The sequence below is a fragment of the Dromiciops gliroides genome, chromosome 2 (genome assembly GCF_019393635.1).
Source record: "Dromiciops gliroides isolate mDroGli1 chromosome 2, mDroGli1.pri, whole genome shotgun sequence".
NCBI lineage: Eukaryota > Metazoa > Chordata > Mammalia > Microbiotheria > Microbiotheriidae > Dromiciops > Dromiciops gliroides.
The window spans coordinates 181,754,428-181,767,401 of record NC_057862.1 but is presented as its reverse complement, the minus strand read 5'-3'; positions in this window follow the sequence as shown (position 1 = coordinate 181,767,401).

Genomic DNA, 12,974 nt, shown 5'->3' with positions numbered 1-12,974 from the left:
TAACCCCAACTGCCTCACCAAAAAAACAAAAACAAAAACAAAAATTAAAATTAAAATTAAAAAAAAGAAGCTAGGCTTTAGATGTTCCTTTTTGAGCCTGACATTGTGTTGATTGCATCAAGTACCAGAATATTGCAAAGCCCACTGAAGAAGATAATATCCATTTGAAAGTTTGGCCTAACACAGGAAAAAACAAGTGATCAATAGATTAACCATAAAAGGATATATACTACAAATGGACAAGTTAAAACTGAAGGTCTCCCTGAAATAAAGATTCATCTTTTTCATACCAATATTCTACCAGTGTTGTGATATGCCTAAGAGACTTGTGACACTAATCTCCAAAGAATTAAAAATGGGTGTCAGAGGGCAATGAAGCAACACATGATGGATATGAATAAGTGCTAATATATTATAAATCAGTAACTATAAAGAACTAGAAAAAAAGGATGTTGTCAAAGAAATGAAAAAAAAAAAGATAGTTGGTCATATAATAGAAGGAAGGGACCACATGGTAAAGCCCATGTTTTTAACTGGTATCCTTTCAATGTCAAGAAAAATTGAGAAAGGTCCCTGGCAACCTCTATAAGAGTTGCACAGACTCAGCAAACATGGATGGGTTCTAACTTGCATAATTAGAGGGATCATCCAAATAGATGAGATCACTGATCCATTGGAGTATCGGGTATGACTAAAGTGCTCATTCTCCATTCAAAACTCAAAAGTTATTTCTCACTATTAGCTCAAATTTACATGTGGAAAAGCTTTTTAATAATTAGAGCTGTGGAGTAATGGAATGGGCTCCCTTAGTAGGTAATGAATTTCCCATCCATGGAGGTCTTTAAACATAGTCTGGATGATCCTTGCTGGGCATATTGTAAAAAGGGGATTTATGCTTCAAGTATGGGTTAGACTTAATGACCTTTAAGATTGCTTCCAATTCCAATATTCTATAATACTATGTAGGGTTATTTTCTTGTTTATGTTTTTGTTTTGAAAGTGAAAGTCTAGAATCGTGATTTGACCCATGTGGGAGAACTCCCTAGAGGAGTATAGAAATTTCCTCCACTGAAGATCAGCAACTCACCTGTAACTGACTTCTTAAGAGTTATGAGAAATCATTCAATCAGGAGCTAAAGACACAAAGACAAAAAATGAAACAGTCCTTCGCTTTAAAGTCATGTATATTCAAAAGAGGGGAGGGGAGGGAAGGGGAAATATTTGCATATATAAGTATATATAAAATATGTGCAAGATGATTTAGTAGGATGGCCTAGCAAGCTAAGGGAATCAGGAATTTGAACTGAGCTTTAAAGGAAGAGAAGTAGGAATTCAAAGAGGCAGAAGTTAGACATGGGTACATTCCAAGGCACAGGGGATCGATAGTTTGTGCAAAGGAAAGGAAAGGGAGATGGAGTGTTGTGTGTGAGGAATAGCAAGAAGACCAGATTGACTGGATCAGAGGGTACATGAAAAGAAGTAATTTATAATAAAAGCTTATACAAGTAGTTTGGAAGCTAGGTTGTGAAGAGTTTTAAATGTCAAACAAAGGAACTTATATTTGGTCCTATAGGTAATAGGGAGCCACTAGGGTTTTTTGAGCTAAGTAGTGACATGGTAAGATCTGTTTGGCAATTTGTCTGTGATTTTACAGTTTTCCTTACAACAACCCTATGAGTTAATGTAATGCAAATATTGTCTCTACTACTGTACAAATAAGGAAACTGAAGTGGCTTGTCTCAATTCTAGGACTTTTGACTCAAGGTCCATTTCTTTTTCCACTATTTCACACCACCCATCCTTTTTCACATGAATCATAGTACTGCATTTCTTATACAGTAGTTAGTATATCATTTCCATAGTTTCTCTGACACTAGAATTCAAGTAGATCAGTTTTATTTAGTTCCCTGGTAATAGGATTAAACCAGATAAAGCTTCCAAGAAAGTTTTTGTGCTTCTGCTCAACCAGGAGAGTTCAATATGAAAGGTCCTTTAATTTCTAGTCTGATACCTATCATCACTACTTTTCTTTATCTCAAGTGGGAAAAGGTATATACTTCAGAATATATGATTTGATTCAGAAAGATCCTCCCCATGTAGGTACAGACAGCTACCCATCTTACCCCTTTTGTTCCACAAATCTTCCTTAAAGCAAGTAGCCACCATATTAGAGGACTTCCTCAAGCTATATCTTGAAATATTTCATGGGTACCAGGGTCAGCAGGGTCATTGGAGACCCCCATCACCACCACCACAAACCTAAAAGGTCTATCTCATAATTGGGGGTCATAATGAAAAGGACAGTTATGTTTAGAGGTATAATGGTTACAGGAGTTCTTGGATGAAAGAATGAACCCTTTCCCATGAACATAGATTAGAGAGGAATGGAAAATTTTCCTCTGTTCCCTGCCACCCACACGTCTGACTCCTAGGCATTTGTAGAGACCTGTTCCCTCTTTCCCACAGGAATATACACAAAGGAGTTGCTCTTAGTTTGAGGCTAGACACTTACCTGGACTACAAAGAATACTTATTTTGGTAAATTCTTGTCACCATACTTCCACAATTCCCCAGCTCTGTTATGGAGGCAGGTGCTTTTAAAGGGCTTTCCTTCCTCTTTAGTAATTTTTGTGTGTGAGTATACATAGGACAACTTAGAACATGTTCCTCCTTAAATCCTCATAGAATTTCCAGGTGATGGGTAGAAAATACCACTCCCCTGATGAAATTATTTGGTTGTAGTCACACAGGAGATAGGGAACAGAGTTATTACTAGTTTCCAAGTCTCCAAATGCCAAGGGTCTCTTTGATATAGGGTATACCTGTCTTTCAAAGAAAGCAGAATACCAACCAATGCTGAAAAAAATTCCCAAAGGACAAGAAGACCACAAAGGATATTACTGAGATTAATTGTCAGTTAGTAAATATATCAAGCACATACTATGTACCAGGTACTATATTAAGCTCCAAGGATACAAAGAAACAGTAAAACGCATTTATTAAGCAGCTCCTACGTGCCAGTCGTGGTGCTAAGTGCTGGATTTAGAAATATGCAATCCCTACTTTAAGAATTATGCGGCCATCTGGAACTCCCTCCTGTCAAGATGCCAGAGGACTTGTTTTAAAACACCTTAAATCCTGAGTTTTTATGAGCTAAGGTGGTTTTTGTTTGTTTGTTTGTTTTTAGTTTTCTGTTTCTGATTATTTGCCTCTAAAGATGAAAGCTATTCTCTGATTAGAGTTCATGTTGGCCTTAAATGAACCAGTAAATAGGCTTAAAAGTGAGGGGTAATCGGAGAGGTTCTACACTAGTTAGCCAGAGAAGGGTGTAACAGAAATATAATCCTTTTGGCAAAGGCAGCATTTGAACCCTACAAGAAAGGTCTCTACACAGAGAAAGGCTTACTAGACAGGTCTAGTAGGATCTCTCCTTTAAGTTCAGAATGGTCCAAACCAGTAAGTATCGTCTTAGAGCAATGAAGTAAAAGCACTTATGGAAGTAAATATAGTATGTCAAAGCTAGAAGAATACTTAGAGATGGTATAGTCTGACATCCTTATTTTACAAATGACAATCTTGAGGCCCAGAGATGTTAGGTGACTCATCCAAAGCCCCATACTTGGTTCATGGTAGGACTGGAACTAGAACCCAGAGCTCACTTAGCACAGTGTCTTGCACATAACTCAGAACTACTTATATTAAATGGAAATGTAGGTATGTTTACTACTCCACTGAAACAAATATGCCATTACAGGGAAACTATTATTCTAGAGAGATATTTCTTAGAATAGAGGCAGAAATATTTAGTAAGCCCCTTGAGAATAGGGACTCTTACAAAAAAAAAATCTCTATATCAGGGGTAGCCAGAAGATATAGTGAATAGAGCACCAGCCCTGGAATCAGGAGGACCTGAGTTCAAATCTGACCTCAGACATACTTACTACCTATGTGACCCTGGGCAAGGTACTTAACCCTGACTGCCTCTTTAAAAAAAAAAAAAGACCAAAAAAATCTTTTTATACTTAGCATCTAGCACAGTGCATTGAACATAGTAGACAATTAATACTTATTGAATTTGAAGAGCTTTGAACTTCAGAGTCAAGAGAACAGGGTTCATAGCATCACAGTGCTAGAGCTGATTGGGACTTTAGAGGGTTATCTGGTCCAACCTCCTTGTTTTAATAAAGAAAGTAATTGAGGCAGCTAGGTGGCGCAGTGGATAGAGCACCGGCCCTGGAGTCAGGAGGACCTGAGTTCAAATCCAACAGCAGACACCTGACAACTTACTAGCTGTGTGACCCTGGGCAAGTCACTTAACCCCAATTGCCTCACCAAAAAAAAAAAAAAAGTAATTGAGACTTGGATAGATTCAGTTATTTGTCTAAGAGCATAGCAAAGGAAGGTAACAGAGCCATGATTTGAACCTACATCTTGTGCCATATTCTCTCAAGGCTTGATAGACTCTTATTAGCCATGTGATTCTGTATACAACATTCAGTCTGGGTCTCTGCTTCCTTATTTTTAAAACGGAGACAATACTAGCGCTTTCCACCTCATGAGAAAAATGCTTTGTAAATCCTCCAGTACTGTAGGGATAGGAGTAAAGAAGAAAAATAGGAGCCCTAGATTTTAGACATCTCATTCTACAATGACTGTGGTCCTCAATAGCTTTTCCAAAATGAAACAAGTGCCTTTCAGATTCTTTCTGTTACCAAAGAAACAGGTATGCTCGCCTCTCTTAGGAATATTTGGGCCCAGGCATATTTAAGGACAGCATTCATGGAAGCTGAACAACTTATTGGTATGCATAACCTGTGGATTCTTCTAAATGGCCTGTTCATTGCAAAAGGCAAGTGAAAAAAAAATTAAGATTCTCTCTTAATCAGTAAGCCAGGCTGTGAATGCTGCTTTTCTCCTAATGGACGGCAGGGGGAGCAGTGGAAACACCAGTAGCTATTGCATTATATTTTATTTACTGTTGAAGTTGGGAGGCACTCATAGCAAGAACAAATATCTCTTAAAACTTTAAACATGATTGGATTGCCTTCCTACCATCTTATGCTTCAGCTATTATGAGAACATGTGAACGACATGGCCATGGATATAATTGGAGCACTTAGTTATAAATGCCCTGATAGAACTTAAGATTCTAATTCTCTTTTCATCTTGCTTCTATGATTACACATCCCATTACAAATCTATATATAACACACGTTTCACCATGACATCTGGTTTCTAACAACTGTAATTGCATGTACATTATTTCAGGAAATAGTTCACTTAGGTGACCTGCACATGAAACAGCCTCAACCACTTCAAAAATGAGAAGCTTCTGGAATGCAGCAGTAGTAAGCAGACCAATCTGAGGTGTTGTGGTCATGTTATTGAGCAAAGGCTTCAGGCAAAATGAGTAAGAAACAGAGCCCAAGAAGAAAATTAATAATTTTGCTCATTCTTTTAAAAAACTATATTTATATAACACATTTTGTTTTTGACACAATAGACACAATAAACAAAACATCCAAAAAATGCCCATACAAAGTACATTCCCCACAACACAGATTATGGAGTGGTTGTTTTATTTTTGTTTGGTTTTGTTTTTAGTAAATTTCAACAAAACTAACCAAAATATTGAAAAAAAGTTTAATGTTATAGGCAATATTCCATACTCACTAACCCCCATATCTACAAAGAAGGTTGAGAGAGATGTATCCTCATATCCCTTCTTTGCAGAGATTGTGCATTGCTAATAAGAAGGGATGAGTTCTTGATTTTGGCACTATGATATGAACATTAGGGCAGCTAGGTGGCGCAGTGAATAGAGCACCGGCCCTGGAGTCAAGAGGACCTGAGTTCAAATCCGGCCTCAGACACATAACACTTACTAGCTGTGTGACCCTGGACAAGTCACTTAACACCAATTGCCTCACCAAAAAAAAAACAATAAAAAAACCCCCGAAACTATGATATGAACATTGACCAGTCGATCAATAAGCATTTATTATGTATCAAGCACTAGAGATATAAATACAAAAATAAAAGTTTCTTCTTTCAAAGAACTTACATTCTGCCTTAGGGATACAATATGTTCATAGACAAGTAAATACAAGATTTACACAAAATAAATACATGAAAATCAGCTGGGAGACTGGGGTAGGGTGAGTACAGCACTAAGAACTGGGAGACTCAGGAAATGATTCTTGAAGGAGATAGCCTTTGAGAGATCCCTAAAGGAAGCTTGGAGTTTCATGAGACAATTATTATTGACCATTGTATTTGACCCAAATTTTGTTGTCTCTCCATATTGGTTTTATTTACATGATCATTATTATGTTACTCTTTTGAAACTTTTTTTTTTTTTTTTACTATTTCATTGAGTCCTTCATCTTTGTCCTTTTGGGGTGGTAATAATACTCTATTACATTGGTAAAACAGAATTCATTCTGTTATCTGCTTGTTTATTGGGCACATCTTTTGTCTCTGGCTTTTTGTTATCACATATGGAGTCCCTGGTTTAGAACTAGAAGAGACTTTAGAAGCCATCTAGTCTAAATGCTATTATAAACATTTTTGTACATGTGGATCTTTTTTTTTTTACTGTCAATAACCTCAAGATTCAGTCCCACTAGCAAAATCTCTAGATCAAATGCTATGAACAATTTAGTAAATTTTCATTACTCTGCTCATTCTTCAAACATTTGATTGAAGACCTATTGATGGAGGAGGCAGAACCAAGAAGGCTGAATGAACAACTTTACTGAGCTCTCCTAGCCTATCCCTCTAAATCAGAGCTTCTTAAACTTTCAACTCACAACCTCTTTTTGCCAGAGAAATTTTTATGAAACCCTAGGTATATAGACATATAAAATAGCTATATATAACCTTTTATTGTTGCCAAATTTTTCATGACCCCCACATTCAGTTTCATGATCCCATATGGAGTGGCAACCCACAGTGTAAGAAGCTTTGCTCTAAATAACTTTTAAAAGCATGTCAAACTGAATTCAGAGGAGGATAACCAACAAAAAGTAATACTGAGTTATTTTTTTTTCCAGGTCAGTGTAACTTAGGAGAACAGGAACAAAGGTTTGTAAACACTGGGGCAGGGGCTAGCCTAGAGCACAGCAAGGCAGGAGTGGCAACACCTATGGGACCTGGGAGGTGGCAACATAGCAACTAATGCCCAGGGTCAATAAGGAGAATGAACATCACATCAGAAAGAGATTCCAGGCAGACTAGCAGTGCACACAGGCCTGGGTACCATTTGGCAGCTTCACTGCCTAGTACTCAGTTAACAGTTGCAGTTTCAGGGTGGAGAGTAGCAGTTCCAGTTACACGGGAACAAAGGACCTACCATGATAGAGCTAGAGCATAGACCAGGAAGACAATGCCCAGACCAAACCCTGGATCATACCACTTTGGAAGTATTAGAAAACTTATAGGCCCCTAGACCTAGCCATGAGAACATTAGGACATAAAAGCTTGAAGCTCAGGCCAGTTACCCTCTCTCAGAGGTGAGGAAAGCCCAACTCTAACATAAAATCCAAAGTGGAAAAAAGGCTGGAAAAATGAGCAAACTACAACAAAAAAGAACCTGACCATAATAAGCTACTAGGTGACAGGGAAGTTCAATGACTTGAAAATATCTATTAAATGTCAATTAGGTATTAGGCCCTACAGGGGACACATAGAACAAACATCCTTGCCCTGAAGGAGTTTACAATCTACTGAACAATAGGAGGTTGAAACCAGAAAGAAAGAAATCTTTATTCAGGTGCAATGTGAAAAGATCACTGCATTTTGTATAAGTTTTTCCCAGTGAATATAAAAGGAAAACTTGCATATACTTCTGAATATAATTAAAAGTTAATCAGTCTCAATTCCAAAATACTCATTATGGAAAATGCTTTTCACATCCAGAAAAAGAACTATAGAACCTGAATGCAGATTGAAGCATACTATTTTCAATTTTGTTGCTTTTTTGTTCCTTCTTTCTTGTGTTTTTTCCCTTTTGTTCTGACTCTTTTCTTACAACATTACTGAGGTGAAAATTGTTGTTGTTATTTGTCCTTCATTCTCCAAGAGAACCATGACATTGGGAGGTGATGCCATGGCTTACAGTGAATTGAATTTAAATGAGGTAGGGATGAGCAAAGTCACCAGCCTCACCCTCTCCAGAGCCATCTGGGTCCAATGGCAAGATATACATCAGGATGACTGGAGTTGGCCTCAGATGTTTGAGCCAATTGGGGTTAAGTGGCTGCCCAGGATCAAACAGCTAGTAAGTGTCAAGTGCCCACAGTTGGATTTGAACTCAGGTCTTCCTGACTCCAAGTCCAGTGATATATCCACTGTGCCACCTAGCTTTCCCGTAAGGTAGAAATATGTTCATCATGATTGTACTGTATCAGATTGCTTGTTCTCTTGGGAATGGGAAGGGGAAAGGAGAGAGGGAGAAAAATTTGGAACTCAAAATCTTACAAAGATGAATATTTAAAATGATCTTTACATGTAATTGGAAAAAATAAAATACTATTAACCCCCCACCCCCCAAAAAAGTGAATCCACCTCCTTATTTTATAGATTCCCCTTGGAGGCAGCAAGATGTGGCAGAGACTGTTGGATCTGGAGTCAAAGGCCATCGGTTCTACTTCTCACCACATTTCACAGACATAACTGGAGAGTGCACAGGCACATTCTACCATGAATTACCACTGGTCCTTCTCTTTTCCTCTGGGGAAGTAAATGATCCCAAATGCAAGATGTTATGGGAACAACTTCTGAGTGTGCTCCTGCTGACTCTGTAATCATGAGGAAGTCGCTTAAATTCTTTGGGCCGCAGCATTCTCATCTGTAAAATCAGAGGGTTGGAATTCAAAGATTCTTGTATCTCTGAATGTATGTATACAAATGACAGTCATGTCATTTCTTTACCACTTGAGCAAAGGGAAATGAGTCAAGATTTTTGAGCTCTAACCCTACCAAGTCTCATACTTCTGAGACCACAAGCCTCTCCTCTTCCTAAGGGCAGTCAGTGTTCCTACTATTCATCTCTTTCCTATGAGTAACCTGTAAATGAAACAATTAGGGATTCTAATAAAGCTCTTGAGCTTTATTATTGAACTTAATGCTTCCTGGATGACAATCAGTCATTAATGTCTTTCTAGGAACACAAACTAAAATATCCATATGTGGACATTACAGAAAACAAGAATTTTTCTGTAGTTTAAGTTCAATGGTTTTCTTTGGTCTGGATCTGTAATTTCATCAATATTGGCAACTTGTAGTCCTATAGATGTACTGGTAGACATGAAAAAATTAAATAACTTGCCCAGAATTGCATAGTAAGTACTCACAGGAAGGACTAAAACACAGGTCTTCTTGATTCCAATACTAGCCTTCTATGCATTTTCCATGATGCTTCTAAGTTTTAGTATCAACTCATGTTTATATAACCACCCTAGGATCCTATAAACACTTGTTCCATGAGGTAAATAGGTCAAGATAGGGCTTGGACCTGTGCTTTCACTGGTTTAGGTCACTCCCACATGAGGAAACTCCCTCCACCAAATATGTTAGCCCCTTCTCTGAAACTTGTCTCCGAGCTGATCAGCATTACCCATGGTCACATAGCCAATATGTGTCAGAAGCAGGACTTAAACCCTGGTGCTCCTGGCTTTCAGACTCTCCATCCACTATCCCATTCTGCTTCATCAAGTATTATAATTCTTGTTTTTCAAAGGATGAAACAAACTTAGAGAGATAAAGTGGGTTGCCCATGATCACAAAAGGATTGAGAAAGCTTAGACTTCAATACAGATTGTTTGACTTTTCTAGTATGCCTTCCTCTCCACACAAGAAAGATGGCAACCACAAGATAGCCCTGATGTGACCTTTTCTGTTATTTTCACTGTAGGATTATGAAATGGAATTTATCTAAATCTAGCTCTCCCATTACAGCACATTTGTTTCAGTGGAGAAAAAAAACAGCTGCACCTCCATTAAACACAGTTGATTTGTTTTGCTCATTTAGTTTCCACTAGAGTCTTCTGGTGGCTCATTGTGGCATACACATGACCCCAGGCACTGAAAGACTCTGTCACCTGAGTGCAAGTTTTAGAAATGCTTCAAGTACAGATCCTGAAAAGGACTATCTGGAGTCCCAATGATCCCCCTCTCCCCCCTTCCCCCCTCCCCATACCCCCCTCCACCCGAAGCAAAACTAGAGAAGTTTATTACCAGGATGACCGTAGTGGGATATATTTTTTGATCACTGCAACTCTTAAAGAGCACCTGCCATTGTATGATGATCAGCTGTGATAGATTTGGCTCTTTTCAGCAATACAATGGTCCAAGATAATTCCAAAGGACTCATGATGGAAAATGCTCTCCACATCCAGAAAAAAAGAACTGTGGAATCATGATGCAGATTAAACCATACTGTTTCTACTTTTTTGGTGTTTTTTTGTTTTTTGAGGTTTTCCCCTTTTGTTCTGATTCTTCTTTCATAATATGACTAATGCAGAAATGTTTAATGTAATTATACATATATAACCTATATCAGATTGCTTTCTGTCTTGGGGAAAGGGGAGGGAAGGAAGGGAGGGAGAAAAATTTGGAACTAGAAATCTTATAAAAACCAATGGGGGCAGCTAGGTGGTGCAGTGGATAAAGAACTAGCTCTGGATTCAGGAGGACCTGAGTTCAAAGCCAGCCTCAGACACTTGACATTTACTAGCTGTGTGACCCTGGGCAAGTCACTTAACCCTCATTGCCCTGAAAAAAACAAACAAACAAACAAACAAACAAAAAACCAATGGTGAAAACTATCTTTACATGTAACTAGAAAATAATAAAATACTTTTATGATAAAAAAAGAAAGGAAAAAAAGAGCACCTGCCAAGTCACAGTGCTTTCTGGCAGAGACAAGAATACCCATACCAACAGTAATAGGGCCTCAAAGTATAGCTTCTTTTTTTTCTCTAGCTGTAGGTCTCAAAGGTGAAGCACTCATTGGGCCTGACTGCATTACTGGTCAGTACTGGAGCTTGGATGGGCTTAGTTTTCAGCCTGAGCCAGTTTGTCCCACTTTAGGCAGCCTGGTAGCTAAGGAAATCACTAGTTGTTTTCAAGTAGGGGATTAATATAGTCAGTATTATACTTCAGAAAGAATACTCTTATTCTTATTAGAATATTAGAAAATTAGAAACTAAATGCAGGGAGACAAAGTAGGAGTCTGAAAATTAATGGAACCAAACTTTAGGATTGGTAACCATTGAAGTAAAGGGAAGAAGTAAGGCACCGAAGAAACAGAATGACATGATTTGATGTGACAACTGGGAATGAGAGAGAGAGAATGTCAAAGATGACTCCAAGGTTCTTAGCTTGAATAAATGTAAAGATAGTGTAAAAATTATTGAGAATAAGGGAAATAAGGAAGTGCAAATTTTGGGAGGAATATTGGACACAATGACTTTGAGTTGTTTACCCAATAACTAGGTGGAAGTGTCCAACAAGCAGTTGGAAGAGGAGTGATTGGGAAAGATTAGGGCTGGAGATAATAAAGTTGGAATTATTCACACACTGATATTTGAAGCCATGAAGGGCTAGCTAGCCATAGGAGAAACAATAGAGGTTGAAGGAAAGAATCTTGGGGGAACACCCCAATTTAGGGGATAGGCTTTTATCGAAGACTGCTAGAGGGGGCAGCTAGGTGGTGCAGTGGATAGAGCACAGGCCCCGGAGTCAGGAGTACCTGACTTCAAATCTGGCCTCAGACACTTAACACTTACTAGCTGTATGACCCTGGGCAAGTCACTTAACCCCAATTGCCTCACTTTAAAAAAAATTAAATTAAATGTAAAAAAGACTGCTAGAGAGAAAAGAACAGAGGTAGTAGAAGAGAAAGAAGTACAGTGTTACAAAAGCCAAGAGAAGGGAGATTCAAGAAGAATGGGGAATTCAAATGCTGCAGAGTTTGAAGAAGAAAGAAAAGGACATTGGAACTGTCAGCAAAAGCTTTGGTAACTTTAAGAAAGCAGTTTCAGTGTAATGGTGATGGCTAGAATAAGACTTGAAAGGGGCTAAGTTTTTGGATAACTATTTCTAGAACATGGATGGTGAAAGAGAGAGATGGGATGGTAGTTTAATTTGTAACGTAAGAGATCTGTTTGCCTTTTAAGAATAAAGTAAGAGAAAAGGTAGGATGGTATATTGGGAAGACACTATATTTGGAGTCAGGGGAATTAGGGTACACTTGTGCATAAAATAGAGGCAGTCTGAGCATATTTGTAGGCCCAAGGGAAGCAGCCAGTAATGAGAGAGAAATTAAACATTTAAGAGCGAGAAACTGATGAAGCAATTGAACATTGGCTGGACTAATAAATCAGGAACGGGATGGAGAACATAGGTGAAATAAAAGGTGTTTGGTGTTAGTCTTTCCTTCTCAAAGAAGACCATGACATATAATTTACAGTGAATAGGATTTGGATGCAGAAAAAAATACAGAACCTATTAGTTTGTCTTTTCATATAATCTAAAGAGGACTTCTCTATCTTCCCAAACCTCATCCTACCTTGCCAGAAAACTAATTATAGTTGTTTATCACAGTTTGGGTGTGTTTGTAACTTCTAGAAGGCTGTGCAGGCCAGGAGTGTGTGTAGTTGTCAGTCATACATCATCCTGGGCTGTGGTCCTTTTGACAGAAGCACTCAATGAAATATCAGCATTTCTTCTGCTGTGTGAAGATCAGAGTAAAAAGACCTTGTCATTCAATCTAAACTACTGCAAAATGTATTTATTACTACTTTTGGAGATTAGTTTTACAAGCACAGGTCATTATAAAAGTAAACATTTTGGTGAAAAAACTAATCTAAGCTGCTTACCTTCTATATATACCTGCTACAGCACTCTGTGTGTAGTAAATGAGTGCTCAATAAAAGTGGGTTAATGGTGGAAATACAGGTCGAACAAGG